The sequence below is a fragment of the Atractosteus spatula genome, unplaced genomic scaffold (assembly GCF_055471065.1).
Source record: "Atractosteus spatula isolate fAtrSpa1 unplaced genomic scaffold, fAtrSpa1.hap1 Scaffold_97, whole genome shotgun sequence".
In the NCBI taxonomy this organism is placed as follows: Eukaryota; Metazoa; Chordata; class Actinopteri; order Semionotiformes; family Lepisosteidae; genus Atractosteus; species Atractosteus spatula.
This window is the reverse complement of record NW_028296931.1, coordinates 21239-42097: the sequence shown is the minus strand read 5'-3', so window position 1 is coordinate 42097 and position 20859 is coordinate 21239. Positions and strand designations below refer to the sequence as shown.

Below are 20859 nucleotides of genomic sequence, written 5' to 3'. Positions count from 1 at the left end.
CCTATAATACGACAAGCAAAATAATAGTATCCGGAATTTCCGCAAGGTGGAGCTAATAAATCTCAACCTCTCATGTTTGAGCTGTGGCCATCAAAGTCTTTAACGAAGATATTACTAATAGTATTAATAATGAATGACCTTGGACAAGCTGTAAGTGTAAACTCAAAGTATTGCCCTGGTCAACATTCTTTTTTTCATTGACCGTCTTTGTAAAAGTAACACCACAGCATTTCGCAATCACGCATTTGTTTCCAATCATGCAAAGTACAGTAATTTTTGAGAATCGATTCACCATGCCTTTCACATGCTCATAAAAGAGATTGATTTAGGAACATAAACATATTACCGTATGAAAACTGTACTGTATACAGTATGTATATGTATATTTAATGTCTTAACTGTGCCCGTTTAAGTATTGAATATTCATATCTGATTTTACCACTGAAGGGAAATCTTAGTAGCTGAGCATAAAAAGAATAGGAGCATACTGCAACGCGTGTGAAGCCATAAACGATATTAATTTTGGAACATAAACATACAGTATATGGCTGGTCTCGGTACTTTAAAGAAAACATACACGAAACATGGTTTCATTATGACCAGAATCGGTCTTGAGATATTTTTAACTTGATTTACAGTATTTGAGAGGTATGTCTTAACACCGATACTACAGTGCTTAAGTACTGCTCACGTATATGTTTCTAGGTTTATATTATGCATTTCATACGGTCAAATTACTTTTGAGCAACTAATAAGAAGCGCGAAACGGTATGCGTTTTAGTTTCGTTTTGTGCTGGGACCCGTGGATTGATTAGAGATATCAAGTACATACAAGTCATTTTTTAAATGTTGTAGTTCGTCTTGAAAAAATGTTACGAGTACATCATCTATCAACAATTACACAGGTTCTGTTTCCATATTGCGGATTTTGGTTACGTAATATTATTTTCTAGATTTCACGTTGTGAATATATGATTTGGGCAAACAGAGCTGCAAAGAAGTACATTATGGGTTGTTGTTGTTTTTTTTGCAGTTTTATCTAGAACAAGCGATGCTTAAACCTTTGTCTGATTCTTGTGAAACTATCCACACGACAGTTACCGTACCTAGGAGTTGACTTCAGTGATGTCACTGATGGGATGTTTCTAAAAATCCATCCTCTGTAAAACGTCTTCTCTAGTTGTCCTGCATATGTATTCGCTAATGAAGCTGTGTGTTCTGAGCCTGGATCTCTACATTTCTGTATGAACCAGCTTAGAGGGCTAAAGACAGCTTGTGTTTAAATTGAGTGTAAGGCAATTTATGCTTCTAAAGTCATGGTCAGCATTTATTATTGTACTGTGCTGTAAACTTGTTCTGTGCCTAGTCACATTATTTTATAGCGTTTTTATAGTGTTATCAAATCCGGTGGCGCTGTGTGTTAGTTTCCTGACTCCCATGTCACATGGTCTGTGATTGAAACCTGTGAAACCGGTTTAATTCGTCACAGCCAGCACTCCGGCAGAGAGGGGGTTGTGCTCGTAAAGTAGAAGCAGGCGAGATTTCCAGCGAAAGACACCTCCCCCCCACCCTCATACGATTCGCATTGTAATTACACATTCTAATTGTATTACACATTGTACACATGCTTAAAAGAGAAGAGAGAAAACGCAAGCCTTCTTCAGGTGTGAGGGTCTTCTGCTCAGAATGAAACGCTAAAATGTAATGTAGGCTCTGAATGGGTTCAATTATGATTTGGGCTTGATTAAGGTCGCTGCCTTTCATCTAAAACCCTACTTGAATCCTTCTAAACTAAAAATCAGTGTTAGTGAGTTCTAAATAAAGAGGTATCCAGGTAACAGTGAAACGGGCGGACAGTCTGGGGAGATCGCCCATTTTCCATGTAAATAGTTCCCTGGTTCCGCACCCCTTGGTGTTTCTCTCGCTCTCTCTCGGGTCACCTGATCATTAGCTCGAAAGATTTCAGTGCTTTGTGTATATTCTAATGGTAGTGGGGGCAGGGTGTGTGGGAACAGGTTTGGTTGAAATTGCATTGGAGATCTATGTTCTTCACACCTGAAACATTTTCTCTGAAAGCATTTTCTTCGCAGTTTAACCGATCTTGTTACAGCATGTTACAGTTTACTATTATTAACCATATTAATTTTAAGTGCTTAATGCCATTTTTTGACCAGGCACGAATATTCTTAAGTCCATATCTTCGCAAGGGAATCAGTGCGAATTGCAATACTAATTAAATTAAAACTACTAACTACTAACTAATACTAATTAAAACAAACCAGAAACGTGTTGTTCTGTCTAATGACATTACAAGTGGAAAGATTACAGATTTTAATCGTCTTTAATTTTGTTACGTTATACATTTTAGAAACGTTTCATCCATACAAACACCACAAAACTATTTTCGATTGTATTTCTGAATAGTATGTTACACTTAGTTCACTGTTTTAAATACATCTAATTAAGAAAGTTAGGTGTTAGCATAAACTATTAGCAATCAATAATATTAAATTTAGCACTGTAATAAGCTGTTGCACTTTCCCCCGCATCTTGTAAAAATATATTTTCATTGTTCAAATATACATTAAGTCTGACTATCATATAATAAGTTAAATACAAAACTAAAGAAAAAATAGGGTTAAATATAATTCAAAATATTTTGCTAACAATGTTAACTGTTTATGAATAATAAAATGTATTAACTAAGGAGTAGGATGGCACAGTTGTTAGTATGTTTTTTGTTTTGTTTCTTTTTCATAAATACAACAGTAGTACCTGATGTCTCAGTGGCTTTCAAAATTAAATCATGCATGCAAACCTGTGAACTAGAAAGATAACTAAGATATTGTCATGGAAATATAACTATCAAGGAAGCCACAAAAGAGAGTTCTCACCTGAGTAAGGTCTTTATTTCAATATTGCAATATTGGGAGCCCTGCTGCCACTTCGCAAAGTGCAACCAGAGACTCAATTTGTTACAAGCAGTACAGGGTTTTTATAAGACGTTGCGCTGTAAAAAAGTTCAGCACTTGGTCCCTTCTAAAACTTCCCCTTTCTCTAAGAGAAAACAGATTACATCATAGAGCGAGAGAAGAAAAACTAGATTTGTTATTCAAAGCTTATCAGTTACTTTCAGCTAATTCTAATGACCCAGACAGCATATATTGTTTTGGTACATTGTCTTCTAAACTAACCTAAACAGTGTACTTTGTTGACGAACTGTTTTCTAAAATTCTGCACGCACTGTAGCACAGCAGTTACATCCTTGAAATATATTATCTAAAAGCACCAATATATTTTTTTCAAAGCTCTCTACATTTTTAAGAATCAATTTACTTATTAGATTTCCACTTCAATATCCATCCATTTATAATGGTGGCGAAGTGGTTAGCATTGCTATCTTGCAGCTGAAGAAAGATGTGAAGACGGGGGTTTGAATTTAATCCTTTCTGTAGGGGGTTTAGACTTCTAAGTCACAAGCTGGGGTTTATGGCAGGAAAGGGGGTTAACTGATAAGGATTGCAGATGCAAGCTAGGAACCCCCCTGGGTGTAATGTTAAACTGACCATTTGCCCAGAACATCGTAAACTGGCCAAATACCATGAACCCCCCTCTTTACCATCAGACCGAGTGACGTCAGAAACGGAGAAGAAAACACTATATAACCCAAAAGTTTGTAACAGTACGTTGAACAATGCTTCGGTTTTGTTGTTTCTTGCGGGAAACAAGACTTCGGCTTTATTGTTCCTTGCATGCAATAAACTCATCTGTTTTACTTCATCTCAGGATCAAGAACCTTATTTCTTCTGTTACAACAAATTTGGCGTAGTCGGCGGATGCTCCAGAAGGCGCAGAACTTCCCATCGGCAGGAGAGACGGTCAGCGCGCACATAACTAAGAGGTAAGGACTCCTCTTTTATTTAAAAGTCCCGACTCTCTCTGACCGATTGGGAAATCTCTGCTCCCTGCGAGAATCGCCCGAGATGACGGAGTAAACGTGAGTTTCTGAATTCCTCTGGCCCGGGGAAGGCACCGGTGTATGTAATGGGTTGGTTGCTGTAAGCCCAGAATTTGGTCTGGCAGGGGTTCCGCGGTATTGTGTACAGGCGTTCGAAGCTGGTGTATGCCTTAATTGCGCGTGGAGTTTTGAACGGGTTTTGGACCCTTACCGTGAAGTTCAGGACTGGTGTGGGTCTTAATTGCACCCGGAGTTCTGAAGGTCAGAACTGGTTTGGGTCTTAATTGCACCCGGAGTTCTGAGGCTCAGAATCGGTGTGGGCCTTAATTGCGCCCGGGGTTCTAGAGCAAGTGGTGCATTAAATGCACGTAGTTCAGGACTGGTGTGGGTCTTAATTGCACCCGGAGTTCTGTGGCTCGGGATCGGTGTGGGCCTTAATTGCGCCCGGGGTTCTGGAGCTGAGTGGTGCATTAAATGCACGTATAATCCAGGATTGGTGTGGGCTTTAATTACGCCCGGGGTCCTGAGATTAGCTACGCCTTGATCGTGCACAGATTGGAGTGGCGTGGTTTCTGGCGTGGCGTGGGTTTTTTTGTTTTAAAGGAAACAGGAGTAGAAGAGATATATGCATGTATGTTTTTGGTGTTTTCCTTGTTTGTGAAATACATATACACACGCACGACACTAACATAAACACACCTCATAATAAAAGAGCAAAGCATTAAGTAGCAGGATTTAAAGGACGTTGAGACCCGAGAATCGCCCTGATTGAGCTCAGTGCGTAAGTCCACCCCGGGGCAAAAGCAGCGATGCTGGCGTTCTGGGGATGGTGAATTACTGATCAAGAAAGGGGGTTTTCGAGGTCTCGTTTCTTACCTGTGAACAGTGCGGTGTAAATCCTCTCTAAAGTCTCTGAGAGGTATTTAGATCCGGAGGTAACAGACGCCCTTGGCTGAATGAGTGCAGGAATGCACAGGTTTTTCAAGTGAAAGCATCCCCCTACTGAATGGCTGTTACCTCACACACGACTTAAAGTAAATCTTTAAGACCGAACATGTGCGCTAACTGATGGTTTGAGAAAGTGGTGGAAGGGTCCGTTTAAATATCGGAAAAGTGTAAGTTGACGGAAAAGAAGGAGAAAAATATGGAAAAAGCTGAGTTTGTCAGAGGGAATTTGGGGCGAAGACGCCTGTAAAGAAAGCATATGAGTATTGATTGGCAAAAGCACAAGCATGTAGCTCCCACCCTGGTGCACGGCCGGCACCAGTAGTGGCAGATACATGACGAAAAAGAAAGAAATTGGGATGTGACTTAAAAGTGTGTTTACGGGGAAAATAAAAACCCGGAAGAAAATATACTTTACTCGCTACGAAAGAGTATAAAAAAAAAAGCTAAAAGAGGCAGTACAGGAGAATGAGAAACTAAAGAAGGAATTAACTTCTGGTCACGCTGCACTGGTTAATGTGCTGCAGCCAGCGACTAAGTTATATCCTGCTCTCCCACAGGGGAACAAACAGGCAGGAAACGAAAATAATTGGGATCAATTCCCTCAGTGGCCATATGGAGAAGGGGGGTCTGATTGGGATAACACTTGGTATGAGTGTGATAAAGACGGATCAGGGTCTCCCCTGTTAGAGGGAGGGCGCCCGCAGATCTGTACTCTCACTCGAAGTGGGAAAGGACTTGATGTAGCAGGGGCTGGCGCCGTTGATGACAGCGCCACTCTAACACTGTCTCGCACCCCGTCGAGGGGGTCTGCAATCGCACCTACCTTCCCTGATTTCCCCCATACGATCAAATCCAAAACCGTAAGATATTGACCGGTGGGCTAAAGTACCGCACCCGAAATTAGAAATGCAGCGAACCTGGAGTGCGCTTCAGGAATTAAAAGGATTCATGTAGAAGTAAAACAAGAATACAGCACATTGTATTACGAAGAGAAAAATATATTCTCGATGTGTATGTGTGTTTTATGAATTTGTGTGCCGGCATGTATGTGTGTAACTGTGAGTTTTGGTATACTAAATGACGGTGTGAGTGTGTTTAGCCAGCGGGACTGGCTAGAGACGTAACTAAAGAGACTTGACGAAAATCAACTTAAGGAGATTGGAAAATATAAGAGCGTCTGAAACGTATAAGTACAGTACAGGTGGACGTAAAAGTAGTTAAACAGTTTTTGTATTATTATAAATTATTATAAATTGTAATTTATACAATTAGTTGCAATAGTGGAAACAATTTGGTTTTATTCGAATGTCTCGAAACCAGACATGCTGAAACGCTGTAGGTTTAGAATCGAGACTGGGGAGAATAACGTCTTGTGAGAAAATCTGTTTACCTAACGATTAGATCCTGTAAATCCCTTGTAGCCTCCCTAAGTCTGTCCCAGTCCAGTGGATAAAAATGTACTGTTAATGGAGTGTTGGTTTCTCTGTTAGGGGATACTGGAGCACTACTGTCCTGCTTGTTTCACTCCTCTGTTCAACAGTGTACTATAGAGCAATGTATAGGGGAAGATGGCAGGAGGCCACAGGAGTATTGGGACAGCAAGTTTTACTTGCCGAGTACCAGATTTTAATGGGTGGTTTTATTCCAGATCTATTGGGTTGGAATATTATGCATTACAAAGAATGACTATGCAGAACAGGGTATCACGTAGCTTCAACTGGCTGTGATCACTCAGTATGTTGATGGTATTCTGAGTGCTTCCCCTGATGAGGAAACCCACAAGTCTGAGTTGCTTCAGCTTTAGAGTGTCTAATAGAAGCAGTTATGATAAGGCCCTTTTGTGTCTAGCATTGTGAAATTTTAACAGGGCCTGGGTGCAATGTTTTTTACAGGGTGAGCACAACTCTTAACAGATCTGCTTAAGGGGGGAGTGCAGTACAAGGACAAGATTGCCTTGGTTCCCGCAGCAAAAGCCGCCTTTAATAATTTGAAACAAGTTCTCTTACAGGTGCTGAGACTGGGGTTTCCTCAGATGGATCAACCATTCCTTTGTATTATTGCAAGTTGCTGACAGAGGCCACCCAAGGAGCCCGCGAGCAGGTCCTGGAGGCGTGGGGACCACCACCTGAAGGAGGGCACAACCTCATCCCAGGAGAGTGGGTGTGGATCAGGAAATTTCCTTCACAGGTTCTCCAGCCCAGGTGGGACGGACCCTACCAGATCCTGTTGACAACCGAGTCTGCGGTTCGAGTGGAAGGAAAAGATCGCTGGATCCACACGCCACACTGCCGACGAGCCTCATCCCCATTTACAGACTCAGAAAGAAATCATTTCTGTTTATAAGAATAATTGTTGCTGTAGGACTATGTTCCGCAGGAATTAATGATCATCTCTCCCACAAAGGAGAACATGGAATTAATTCCTTTTTAGGCCTCTCCTATCTGACAGCTAAGAAAACCAACCAAAGTGCCTGCTGGGTGTGTGCCACATTACCCAAATATGTACAGGGAGGACTTCCTATGGGAGCCATTCCTTGGCGTCTCGAGGAAGTCATAGGCATGATCATTTGGAGGGATAATTTAGGAGATTTTAATATGACAAACTATGGGGGGTTGCCATAACACGACTTTAACCTGCACAACATTACAATATCTACAGGAGCGAGGCTTAGAGCCCACGAGTTTCACAGGCTCTTACGCTCCTAAATATAACAGAAGCCATACACCACCATACCTGACTCTCAATAAGGAACGTGAGGGAAACATATGTTTTCAGCACACTAATTGGTCTGCACTTGGTTGGATGGAGTCGTTGCAACCTTACCATCGCTGCAAATATATCCACCTCTACCTTCCAAATTCCAGGATGGGATCGGCTCACCCCACAATTCAGTATAAGCTTCTTATTTTCAGAGGCATGGGGAGCGCCAAACGGAACATCTTTCATTTGTGGAAAACGAGCCTACCCATGGTTGCCAGCCCAGTGGTCTGGCTCATGTTATTTAGGATATGTGGTTCCTCATATCCGTGTTCAAATCCACAGCCCCTTCGGACCTAACCACAGACCACAAAGAAAATTGGCTGATTGGGAATATTATTTAGGTATAATATTTCCACAAGCCGGCATGAACTTTCTGAGTCGAGAGTTAATTCAAATGGCCTCGACTTTAGAAGAATTAGCAAATTCTACCTCATCTAGTCTGAAGGCTGTTAATGATGAGATGGTAGCCCTCAGAACAGTGGCCATGCAGAACCGACTAGCTTTAGATTATGTACTGGCGGCCCAAGGAGGAACTTGTGCAGTAATTGACACTGAATGCTGCACATATATTCCTGATAATTCTGAGCACGTCTCAGATCTGGCCCAACACATTTACAATGAGGGACAGAAATATCAGGACTATTATACTGAAAATTGGGGAATTGGGTCTTGGGTAAAGTCTGTGTTTGGGGCCTGGGGTGGAACCTTTTTATAGTGTGTATCTGTAGGAGTAGTATTGTTTATATGTATAATTGTAATCATCACATTCACAAAAACATGTATCACATCTTGCTATAACCGTGGAACGTACAATGACATGGCAATACATACCTGTTCGCCAAGAAAGGAAAGATCTGCCCTGACATTGTATGTATAAAAATAGGCTACACTGACGTATGCCATATTTTATAAGGGGGGAATGAAGAAAGATGTGAAGACGGGGGTTTGAATTTAATCCTTTCTGTAGGGGGTTTAGACTTCTAAGTCACAAGCTGGGGTTTATGGCAGGAAAGGGGGTTAACTGATAAGGATTGCAGATGCAAGCTAGGAACCCCCCTGGGTGTAATGTTAAACTGACCATTTGCCCAGAACATCGTAAACTGGCCAAATACCATGAACCCCCCTCTTTACCATCAGACCGAGTGACGTCAGAAACGGAGAAGAAAACACTATATAACCCAAAAGTTTGTAACAGTACGTTGAACAATACTTCGGTTTTGTTGTTTCTTGCGGGAAACAAGACTTCGGCTTTATTGTTCCTTGCATGCAATAAACTCATCTGTTTTACTTCATCTCAGGATCAAGAACCTTATTTCTTCTGTTACAACACAGCACTGGGGTCCTAGGTTCAATTCCTGCCATCCTGTGTGTGAGGGGTTTACATGTTCTCTCTGGGTTAGATGGTTTTTCTCCATATGTGTGATATGACTCCCTCTCGCACTCCAAAACATACTGGTAAGTTAATTGGTTTATGGGAAAACTGGCCCTGGCGTGTGTGTGTTTGTGTCTGTCTGTCCTGTGATGGACTGGCGCTATGTCCAGGGTGTATTCTGCCTTGTGTCCTTTGCTTACTGGGATAGGCTCCAAATCCTCTGTACTGGATAAAGAGATTAGAAATGGATGGAAGTAAAGGCACTGTGTGGATGGAACTATACACAGTGTTAGAAACCCACGATGAAATGGCAGCATCTCACTGAGAATAAAATATTTTATAGTGCTGGCTTAAGGAAACCTTTCCACCTTTCCACCTCTCTTGCACATCAGTATCCATACCTAGTTATTTAAACAAATTGCCTCTAATTATAAACATCTTAATATGCTGGCTCTGTGGATCCGCATCAGCTATGTTTGCCCATTCCTTCAATTCATGTACATCCAACACACAGTTCAATGCCAGCAACTACACATAATCTAAAATACAATCCTTATTTCAGTATCTATGTAAACATATAGTCTGTTAACTTCATCATCTTCATCAAAAGTATGCCTAACCCCATTAGGAAGTGTTCTTGTTATAAGTGTATTCCTCAGCTTTCCCCAAATTATCTTCTTCTTGCCAACATCTCTAGTCTTTTATCCTGCAATAACTCAGCCAACACTTAAATCTCCAAAAGCTGCTTGTGTTAATTTCTTTAAATCACAAATATCATGTGTAAATACTGGGCATGTAATACTCTGCATTGTGGAATAATAGTTTATTTTAAAGGGAACTAGAGAAATCAAGAAAGGCTTTTTTTCTAGAATTAATAAATGCACATCCTGTTCACTGGGGAAATTAAATCCACACTGAGCAATCTTCAATATGTTCAGAATATGACGGCAAGAATCCTATCAGGGATGCATTACACCTGTTTTCAAGTCCTTGCACTGGTTACCTATCAGATTTCGAGTCAACTTCAAAATCCTTATCCTCCTTATATACTGTCCTACAACTGTTATTATTGATCACCGAATTATTGTACTTGACATGACTTCATTCAGCCTTTCCTGAACGTCTATGACAGGCAGAGAGAGTGCTGTTTCTGGTGCGATCTTTTGCAGCTGACATTTCACTGTTTTAAACGAACAAGAAATTAGATTGCTCATAAATCAGTTATTCTATATAAACACAGCGTAATTGCCCTCCGAAAATCCTCTTTTTCTTGTTCGTTTTAGAGACCTCGATCGAAACTGATTTTAGATGTCAGAAAGGATTTATTTTCTCTGTATTTCCTACATTGCTTTGTCGAGATTTTAACTTTATATCTAACTTTATATCTAGGCTCAGATTTCAACTATAAATCGTACAGTAATTAATAGCAGTAAATACTGATGTTTTGCGCCCTCTTACCACAAAAATATATGTTTTGTAGCTAGGATTAACTTTATTTCGTACGCGTAGCTACTCCGATTCAGACACCGAACAGTTAAAGATGGCGGCAAATCAGACACCCAGAGGGGGGAGGGGGGGGGCGTCTTCTCGCCTCCATAACTAAAATGCCAAATAGGAGTGGCTTAAGCGACATACACAGTCGTGTAACTGACAGATTGAGGTAGCCTATCGTGTAAATTTCGCTTTGTTGCTGATAGGTTAAGCTTTCGAAACTCTGCCCCAAAGTCATGTGACTGATTTTTCGCCCTGTTTCGTTGGTTAAACGCAATGATCACAAGCACCACCATGGTAACTGGGATGTGTAGTTTTTAATTCCGTTTGAATTATAACTGTACGTACTGTCTTCATATTTGGCCAGGGCTTTAAAGAGAAGGCGCGCCAAAAAATTTCGGTGCCGTCGTCTCCGCTTTAAAGGTACCCCCGTGCTGGAAGAATTTGACCTCGGAACGTTTGCCCAGCGTAGTTATAGTGGACATAAAAACAAGAGTTCGCTGGCATTATATCCTAGAAGACACAGACCGGCACCAGACCGGTAAATGCTTGATGAACTAGGGATTGGACAGTTTCCAAGTGCTTGTACAATCGATGGAAATGTTCAAATAAATGTGCAAAAGAAATAAAATAATCATTTATTTCTTTATCATATTGGCTAGCTAATGTCCTCTCTTTGCTAGTTAGTGGCTGTGATTCTGCGCTGGGTAGCAACGGGTGACTGTTCTCAGGCGGAAGATGTAAACAGCTTAATTTTCATGTTAAATAATTTTTAAAAATTAAAATTCATTCTATACAGCAATCACATATTTGGGTACTGTTTCATAAAACTTTCATGCTTAAAATGTTTAGGGAGAAATGGAAGACTGGTGTGTATTTTTTCTTTAAACTATCAAGACCAGCCATACACAGTACAGTTTATGTACATACAGTAATGTTTATGTTCCTAAATTAATATCGTTTATGACCTTCAGATGCGTTATGCTCCTCTTCTTTTTATGCTCAGCTACTAAAATTTCCCTTTAGTGGTAAAATTCCATATAAATATTCAAAACTAAGCGGATTGAAATGTTCACAGTAAAGACATTAGTAAAGGTGCACAGTAAAGGCACCACGAGTGCCCCTGTCGGTCATTTTGACCAGCCAATCACTTACCGCGGTGCCCTACGGTGCCCTGCGGGTTGGTTACTGTACTACGGGTTTTTACCGCTCATTTTGAATGGCTGCATCTGTAGGTTGTCTCTCGCAGTGTTCAGGAATTGCATTCCGAAACTGAGTCAGATCAAAAGTTGTAAGAAAAGCACCTATGGTGTCGGTTCTAACAGCTTTATTGATTCGATGTTAAAGGCCGGAAATGGGGCACAAGACACGCGACCGCAAAAAGCGTCGCCATCTGCTTCCAGCTGCAAAATGCCATTTGCGGACGCTGAAGCATTTGAACTTGAACTTTATTGCCATATGTAACCGGTACTGGTACAATGGAATTCTTACTTACAGAAGGTCTCTCGATTGTAAAACAAGTGTAAAAAACAAGACAAAGTGCAAACAGTGCATCAAGACAATGTACAAACAATAGACAATGTGCAAGTAAACATGTAGACATTTCTTTCCAAGGCAGCGGGTACAAGCGATCTCGCGTTTTAAAACCACCAGGAAAAGAAGAAAGGCACTTTTCCGTGCTTGCGCCAGCACACAACGATGTGAGGAGAACACCGTAGTCGGCAGGATTCGAACCTGCGCAGGGAGACCCCAATGGATTTCTAGTCCATCGCCTTAACCACTCGGCCACAACTACAGCGAGCACCGCTGTTGCTGCGTTCTTGCTACAATCTCACATGGATCGCGAGGCGTCGGCGGAAACATTTTTCAAAGTCAGTCTCCATTAAAAAAAAAACCTTTCCAAAATACAAGCCATGCAGACAGACACGCCTCAGAGGACTTAAGGGTGGCTTCATGTGGGAATGATAAAGCCTCCCCGTCCGGACAGGAAAATGGCACTTTGTTAGACACAAAGAAACAATCAACAACAGACAAATGTCCACAAGCATTTAAGAAGCCGCACCATGTTCTTGCTACAATCACACACGGATCGCGAGACGCCGGCGGAAATCTTTTTCAAAGTCGTTCTCCGTTAAAAAAAAAAAACCTTTCCAAAATACAAACCTTGCAGACAGACACGCCTCAGAGGACTTAAGGGTTGCTTCATGTGGGAATGATAAAGTCTCCCCGTCCGGACAGGAAAATGGCACTTTGTTAGACACAAAAAAACAATCAACAACAGACAAATGTCTACAAGCATTTTAGAAGCCGCACTTGAAATAGCTCTTATATTCGTGTTAGACGCAGGAATCGCCTTTTTATTGACGCTCTTACGAACGCCATGGAAAGCAAAACAAAGCAAAGCAGAGCAGAACAAAACGAACAAAATAAAACCCTCACGTCCTGCACTTGAATATAATGCCGTTACGTGCCGAAGCGGTATTGGACGTCATCCTAGCACTGCAACCCGGAGCGTACGGTATATGGGAACGAGCACACGTCACGAATCGTCTCTAATCACTCCCTGCACTGTAAGGCGCCTTGAAGCGTGCACCCTCAACATTCATCTTTGCGCATCTGTGAAAGGTAAACTCTTGAGCAAACTCTGAACCAGACGCTCAAACTCCAGCTAGGATTAGGGGTCGCATTCCCATGCTACTTGAACACTTTGTTCAAACCAGGCTGTCCGGACATGAGTTGGCGCGCTCCAGATTTTCTTTTTCTTTTTTTTCCCTCGTACTCGAGGGTCATTTTCCTGTTCCACATGCAATTTCAACATCTTCCTTGGGAGATGTCAAGCCAGCAAGCCACTGCTGTGCTTCAGTGGCCGGTGTGGAGTTCAGTGGCCCTGTTGTACACGGAAAGCACATTGAGCTCCTTGGACATGAAAAGTTCCAGTTAAAAGCCATTTGTCATCCTTTCTCTTGGTGTCGATGTTGCTATTGTATGTAAAGGTGGCAACTTGCTCAGCGAGCAGGCGGAGCGCACAGCGAATGCAGATGTGTCTGAGTTGTGTGTCCAAGTGGCTGCAAAAGGACAGCGCTCCTGGTGCGCTGTGGCTTAGTTGGTTAAAGCGCCTGCCTAGTAAACAGGAGATCCCGGGTCCGAATCCCAGCGGTTCCTTTTTTTGTTCTGTCTTCTCGAACAGGACTGGTCATTATGGACAACCGCCTACGGCTAGACTTAATTAAATGCAAGTATTCATTTCCTGTCTTGAACGACTTGTTTTTCTTAGAATGCAACTTGCAAAACATGAAATGCAAACCTTGCTAATCAGCGCTCGCGGCTGGAAAACAAAAAAGAAGTCAGCAATGTTTTTTCTTTAACCTTAACCCTGCTAATGGAGGAGTTAAACGACCGAGTCTACGCAGCTTAAACGGTCCGCACGTCGGGTTCTTAGCTGAAAGGGTGGTAAATCAGGCTCACCCAGTCCTTAATCTTTTAAAGAGGATAAAAAATTGAACCTAGTCGCCACATCACATACATCCTGTTCAATGATAAGAAGGTGACATCTGTCCTCGCTCCAGAGTAAATCACACGTTGAGGGCATTTTTTTTCCACTTTACCGTGAGTCGGGCTCGGCTGCACACAGGCGAGAGCAGAGCAATGAGGTCACGGGGACAGGGGAGTCACACGCTGGCGGTTTGAACACGCGGAAGATCACTGAGGGATCTACAGTATATGGACCCTCTGTGCGCCACCCGTCCAAACTCTGGACTCTGAATCCTGCCATCCGAGTTTAGATCTCGGCGGAACCTGAGCCGCAGTTCCTTCTTAAAACGTAATCTGGTGAGCATTTCTAGAATCGTACTTGTATAGATGCAGCCTTTAATGTGTTGCTAGGTTAAAATTGATGACTTCTTGAACTTCAGTAGGCAATTGCCCTCTTGATTTCGGATTTAATTGCTTTACTACAGGGGTGCTTTTATGATGACAGAGTCATGTTCAGGTACTTTGCTGGATGGAGGAAGCTCATTTCGGACTCTGTGATCTGCTCACCTGGAAAGGTCTGCTGTACTACTACAAGAGAGAAGTAGAGTCTGGAAGAAGGGACAATTTTATGATGCTTTGGAAGAAAGTGTTTTTTTTTTCTTTGAAATCGAAATGAATCAGAATATCAGTGCAAAGGACAAACTCTTGGTTTGGTTTAAAGAGATATGGTTTTAAACAGACACAATGTAGAAAACAGGTGTTTCTCACTTTTGGAAAAGAATGGACCGGGGGTAATGTTTTACTAGTTGCAGTGCTGAGCTCACTGGGTTGCAGTCATGCAGTGTGACAACAGGGCCAGTGGCGCAATGGATAACGCGTCTGACTACGGATCAGGAGATTGTAGGTTCGACTCCTGCCTGGCTCGGGTCACTTTTAAACGCATCAGGCTACTCCCTAAGTAGCCTGTGCTACTTACTGTATGTGGGTGTAATCGTACCCAGTACGAGATTTCCTTCATGTAAATGAACTGCACCTGGGCTCAGTACGGTGCTGAGAGCCCAGCGTTGCTGTTCTAATTAGCACGCACTGCATCGGCTATGAACCCGAACATTTCAATTATTCCGATCAGTAAGTCAACACGTAGTCCACATGAAAGGTAGAAATATTCTCTTGTCTGTCTCTTGTTTGTATATAACTGAATGTCCCTGACAATGTACTGTTAGTTTTAATTGAAGAACGGCATTTGTGTTCAAATATAGCAGACAAGTTTACGTAACTGCTCATGCGACACTCAGTTGTAATTAGTCAAGAAATAAAGTCGAACAACAGCTGAGGGTTTGAATGTGAACGTATCAGATTGCAGCGCCTTTTACTTCCATTGACAAATGGAAGATTCGAAGAGAGATCCTTCAGACCGGCAAGCAAACCCACGGCTTTTTCGGTTTTCTATCTAGGCAACGTTGGTGTCTGCAATAGCATAAATGAAAGCACGATGCAATTTCTGTGGCTACATTTGTTGCACTTCATGCACAGTAAGAGTGTTTCTAACACCAAATAAAAACTCAACAATTAGCGATCACGCCTTCTCCTCAGTTAACCCACTGAAACCCTCGCTGATAAGAGTTCTTTACTGCGTGCTTTACGAGCACCTATCGTGTCGGTTCTCTGAGCTTTATTGATCCGGTTTTCAAAGGCATAAGTAGAGCACCAGACGTGCGAACGCAAAATGTGTGGTTATCTGAAGAATTGATTTCCATGGCAGCGGGTCCAAGCGATTTAGCGTTTTTATAGTACCAGAAAAGGAGAAGCGGCACTTCGCCTCTGCCACGCAGGCACACTACAACGTGCGGCAGACGCCGTAGACGGCAGGATTTGAACCTGCGCGGGGAGTCCCCACCAGATTTCGAGTCCATCACCTTAACCACTCGGCCACGACTACGGCGAGCTCACCACTGCCGCATTCCTCCTATAATCTAACACGAGTGCGAGGTGGCTGGGGAAACCTTTTCAGAGTCGCTCCCCGTTAAAAAAAAATACCTTTGACAAAATACGTGCCGGCAGACAGACACGCCTCCGAGGGTTTAAGGGTGGCTTCACGTTCAAAGGATAAAGTCTCCCCGTCCTGATGTCAAAATGCAACTTTGGCAGACAGAAAAAACATCAACAAACCACAAATGTGGACAAGGATTTTACAAGCTGCACCACACTGCACTTTGAAAAGCATTTAAATTAGTGTTAGACGCAGGAATTGCCTTTGGTTTACGCGCTTACGAAAGCCCTCAGCTCCTGCAGTTGAATATAATGCCGTTACGTGTCGAAGCAGTAACGTACGTCATCCTACCACTGCAGCACGGGGAATATAGGGAAACGAGCACACACTACGAATCGTCTCAATCACTCCCTAGAGTTGTAAGGCGCATTGAAGGGTGCACCGCCATCATTAATCGTTGCGCCTCTGTGAAAGGAAAGCTCTTGAGCAGTCTTTGAAACAGCTCGGATGAAACACTTGATTGCTTCCATGTGCATCTGGAGTTAATTTCTTATTTTCACTTCACGCCGCCCAAAGCATTTCTAAAACAGGAGATTCGCGTTTGGGAATGCGCCCTGCCCTACAAATAAAACAGGTCTACGGGTCTGAAACCTGCTCCACAGAAAACAGTTTTGTTGCGCTTTTGATCAAAGGGAGATTCGTTGTTCTTACTTTTTGATGACATAACACCCAAAGGGGCTTCTTTGGAGTTGGATTCCAACCAGCATCCTAAAGTTTATTGGCGGTATCCTTTACAGTTCTCTGTTCGGTCGACAAGGGACTGAAGTGGGCAGCTTTCCTCACACATACAGTGCAATGTACTGTAGTGTTCCCGTTCACTGAATTCGCAGTTCTGCATCAGACCTCTAACTCGTTTCCTTAGTCTTGGTCAGCTTGAATTTAAGCCACGAACCATCCTTCTACTGTATAAACGTCTAGAGGAATCACAAACTATTTGAGAGGCCATCATCCCAGGGGGAACTGACAAAGTCTATCTCTAAACACCTAGCGCAGTCTCTCGAGAGACTGTCAAAAAACGCTTTCGCCGTTTGTGTTGCAAGTAAGTGAAAACGCGGTCTCAACCCAGAGCCACTTGGCAGCAGCAGCACATAAATACTGTTTCTGTCACTGCACTACTGATACCGACGTTAGCCTACTATACCATGTTCAGCCACCGCTGGAAAACATACTGCTCTAGTACCGAGGGCCGACTTTGAACAGGCACACGCGTCAGACATGGAGAGCGACGAGAATGGGATTCGAACCCATGCGTGCAGAGCACAATGGATTAGCAGTCCATCGCCTTAACCACTCGGCCACCTCGCCAAGGAAACCAGGCTGTCCGGACATGAGTTGGCGCGCTCCAGATTTTCTTTTTCTTTTTTTTCCCTCGTACTCGAGGGTCATTTTCCTGTTCCACATGCAATTTCAACATCTTCCTTGGGAGATGTCAAGCCAGCAAGCCACTGCTGTGCTTCAGTGGCCGGTGTGGAGTTCAGTGGCCCTGTTGTACACGGAAAGCACATTGAGCTCCTTGGACATGAAAAGTTCCAGTTAAAAGCCATTTGTCATCCTTTCTCTTGGTGTCGATGTTGCTATTGTATGTAAAGGTGGCAACTTGCTCAGCGAGCAGGCGGAGCGCACAGCGAATGCAGATGTGTCTGAGTTGTGTGTCCAAGTGGCTGCAAAAGGACAGCGCTCCTGGTGCGCTGTGGCTTAGTTGGTTAAAGCGCCTGCCTAGTAAACAGGAGATCCCGGGTCCGAATCCCAGCGGTTCCTTTTTTTGTTCTGTCTTCTCGAACAGGACTGGTCATTATGGACAACCGCCTACGGCTAGACTTAATTAAATGCAAGTATTCATTTCCTGTCTTGAACGACTTGTTTTTCTTAGAATGCAACTTGCAAAACATGAAATGCAAACCTTGCTAATCAGCGCTCGCGGCTGGAAAACAAAAAAGAAGTCAGCAATGTTTTTTCTTTAACCTTAACCCTGCTAATGGAGAAGAGTTAAACGACCGAGTCTACGTAGCTTAAACGGTCCGCACGTCGGGTTCTTAGCTGAAAGGGTGGTAAATCAGGCTCACCCAGTCCTTAATCTTTTAAAGAGGATAAAAAATTGAACCTAGTCGCCACATCACATACATCCTGTTCAATGATAAGAAGGTGACATCTGTCCTCGCTCCAGAGTAAATCACACGTTGAGGGCATTTTTTTTCCACTTTACCGTGAGTCGGGCTCGGTTGCACACAGGCGAGAGCAGAGCAATGAGGTCACGGGGACAGGGGAGTCACACGCTGGCGGTTTGAACACGCGGAAGATCACTGAGGGATCTACAGTATATGGACCCTCTGTGCGCCACCCGTCCAAACTCTGGACTCTGAATCCTGCCATCCGAGTTTAGATCTCGGCGGAACCTGAGCCGCAGTTCCTTCTTAAAACGTAATCTGGTGAGCATTTCTAGAATCGTACTTGTATAGATGCAGCCTTTAATGTGTTGCTAGGTTAAAATTGATGACTTCTTGAACTTCAGTAGGCAATTGCCCTCTTGATTTCGGATTTAATTGCTTTACTACAGGGGTGCTTTTATGATGACAGAGTCATGTTCAGGTACTTTGCTGGATGGAGGAAGCTCATTTCGGACTCTGTGATCTGCTCACCTGGAAAGGTCTGCTGTACTACTACAAGAGAGAAGTAGAGTCTGGAAGAAGGGACAATTTTATGATGCTTTGGAAGAAAGTGTTTTTTTTTTCTTTGAAATCGAAATGAATCAGAATATCAGTGCAAAGGACAAACTCTTGGTTTGGTTTAAAGAGATATGGTTTTAAACAGACACAATGTAGAAAACAGGTGTTTCTCACTTTTGGAAAAGAATGGACCGGGGGTAATGTTTTACTAGTTGCAGTGCTGAGCTCACTGGGTTGCAGTCGTGCAGTGTGACACCAGGGCCAGTGGCGCAATGGATAACGCGTCTGACTACGGATCAGGAGATTGTAGGTTCGACTCCTGCCTGGCTCGGGTCACTTTTAAACGCATCAGGCTACTCCCTAAGTAGCCTGTGCTACTTACTGTATGTGGGTGTAATCGTACCCAGTACGAGATTTCCTTCATGTAAATGAACTGCACCTGGGCTCAGTACGGTGCTGAGAGCCCAGCGTTGCTGTTCTAATTAGCACGCACTGCATCGGCTATGAACCCGAACATTTCAATTATTCCGATCAGTAAGTCAACACGTAGTCCACATGAAAGGTAGAAATATTCTCCTGTCTGTCTCTTGTTTGTATATAACTGAATGTCCCTGACAATGTACTGTTAGTTTTAATTGAAGAACGGCATTTGTGTTCAAATATAGCAGACAAGTTTACGTAACTGCTCATGCGACACTCAGTTGTAATTAGTCAAGAAATAAAGTCGAACAACAGCTGAGGGTTTGAATGTGAACGTATCAGATTGCAGCGCCTTTTACTTCCATTGACAAATGATAGAGATTCGAAGAGAGATCCTTCAGACTGGCAAGCAAACCCACGGCTTTTTCGGTTTTCTATCTAGGCAACGTTGGTGTCTGCAATAGCATAAATGAAAGCACGATGCAATTTCTGTGGCTACATTTGTTGCACTTCATGCACAGTAAGAGTGTTTCTAACACCAAATAAAAACTCAACAATTAGCGATCACGCCTTCTCCTCAGTTAACCCACTGAAACCCTCGCTGATAAGAATTCTTTACTGCGTGCTTTACGAGCACCTATCTTGTCGGTTCTTTGAGCTTTATTGATCCGATTTTCAAAGGCATAAGTAGAGCACCAGACGTGCGAACGCAAAATGTGTGGTTATCTGAAGAATTGATTTCCATGGCAGCGGGTCCAAGCGATTTAGCGTTTTTATAGTACCAGAAAAGGAGAAGCGGCACTTCGCCTCTGCCACGCAGGCACACTACAACGTGCGGCAGCCACCGTAGACGACAGGATTTGAACCTGCGCGGGGAGTCCCCACCAGATTTCGAGTCCATCGCCTTAAACACTCGGCCACGACTACGGCGAGCTCGCCACTGCCGCATTCCTCCTATAATCTAACACGAGTGCGAGGTGGCTGGGGAAACCTTTTCAGAGTCGCTCCCCGTTAAAAAAAAATACCTTTGACAAAATACGTGCCGGCAGACAGACACGCCTCCGAGGGTTTAAGGGTGGCTTCACGTTCAAAGGATAAAGTCTCCCCGTCCTGATGTCAAAATGCAACTTTGGCAGACAGAAAAAACATCAACAAACCACAAATGTGGACAAGGATTTTACAAGCTGCACCACACTGCACTTTGAAAAGCATTTAAATTAGTGTTAGACGCAGGAATTGCCTTTGGTTTACGCGCTTACGAAAGCCCTCAGCTCCTGCAGTTGAATATAATGCCGTTACGTGTCGAAGCAGTAACGTACGTCATCCTACCACTGCAGCACGGGGAATATAGGGAAACGAGCACACACTACGAATCGTCTCAATCACTCCCTAGAGTTGTAAGGCGCATTGAAGGGTGCACCGCCATCATTAATCGTTGCGCCTCTGTGAAAGGAAAGCTCTTGAGCAGTCTTTGAAACAGCTCGGATGAAACACTTGATTGCTTCCATGTGCATCTGGAGTTAATTTCTTATTTTCACTTCACGCCGCCCAAAGCATTTCTAAAACAGGAGATTCGCGTTTGGGAATGCGCCCTGCCCTAAAAATAAAACAGGTCTACGGGTCTGAAACCTGCTCCACAGAAAACAGTTTTGTTGCGCTTTTGATCAAAGGGAGATTCGTTGTTCTTACTTTTTGATGACATAACATCCAAAGGGGCTTCTTTGGA

At 43.1% G+C, this 20859-nt stretch overlaps 6 non-coding genes across 6 annotated transcripts; 2 read left to right on the top strand and 4 right to left on the bottom strand.

Annotated features, from left to right (window-relative positions):
• Nucleotides 1-12242: 12242 nt before the first annotated feature.
• On the bottom strand, nucleotides 12243-12324 carry trnas-aga (transfer RNA serine (anticodon AGA)). The gene has a single exon. It is a non-coding gene; the product is annotated as a tRNA-Ser (tRNA).
• Nucleotides 12325-14852: 2528 nt separating this feature from the next.
• trnar-acg (transfer RNA arginine (anticodon ACG)) lies at nucleotides 14853-14925 on the top strand. Its single transcript has one exon. It is a non-coding gene; the product is annotated as a tRNA-Arg (tRNA).
• Nucleotides 14926-15857: 932 nt separating this feature from the next.
• trnas-cga (transfer RNA serine (anticodon CGA)) lies at nucleotides 15858-15939 on the bottom strand. The gene has a single exon. It is a non-coding gene; the product is annotated as a tRNA-Ser (tRNA).
• Nucleotides 15940-17273: 1334 nt separating this feature from the next.
• Nucleotides 17274-17355, bottom strand: trnas-gcu (transfer RNA serine (anticodon GCU)). The gene has a single exon. It is a non-coding gene; the product is annotated as a tRNA-Ser (tRNA).
• A 1616-nt stretch (nucleotides 17356-18971) lies between these two features.
• trnar-acg (transfer RNA arginine (anticodon ACG)) lies at nucleotides 18972-19044 on the top strand. The gene has a single exon. It is a non-coding gene; the product is annotated as a tRNA-Arg (tRNA).
• Nucleotides 19045-19978: 934 nt separating this feature from the next.
• Nucleotides 19979-20060, bottom strand: trnas-cga (transfer RNA serine (anticodon CGA)). The gene has a single exon. It is a non-coding gene; the product is annotated as a tRNA-Ser (tRNA).
• Nucleotides 20061-20859: the final 799 nt, after the last annotated feature.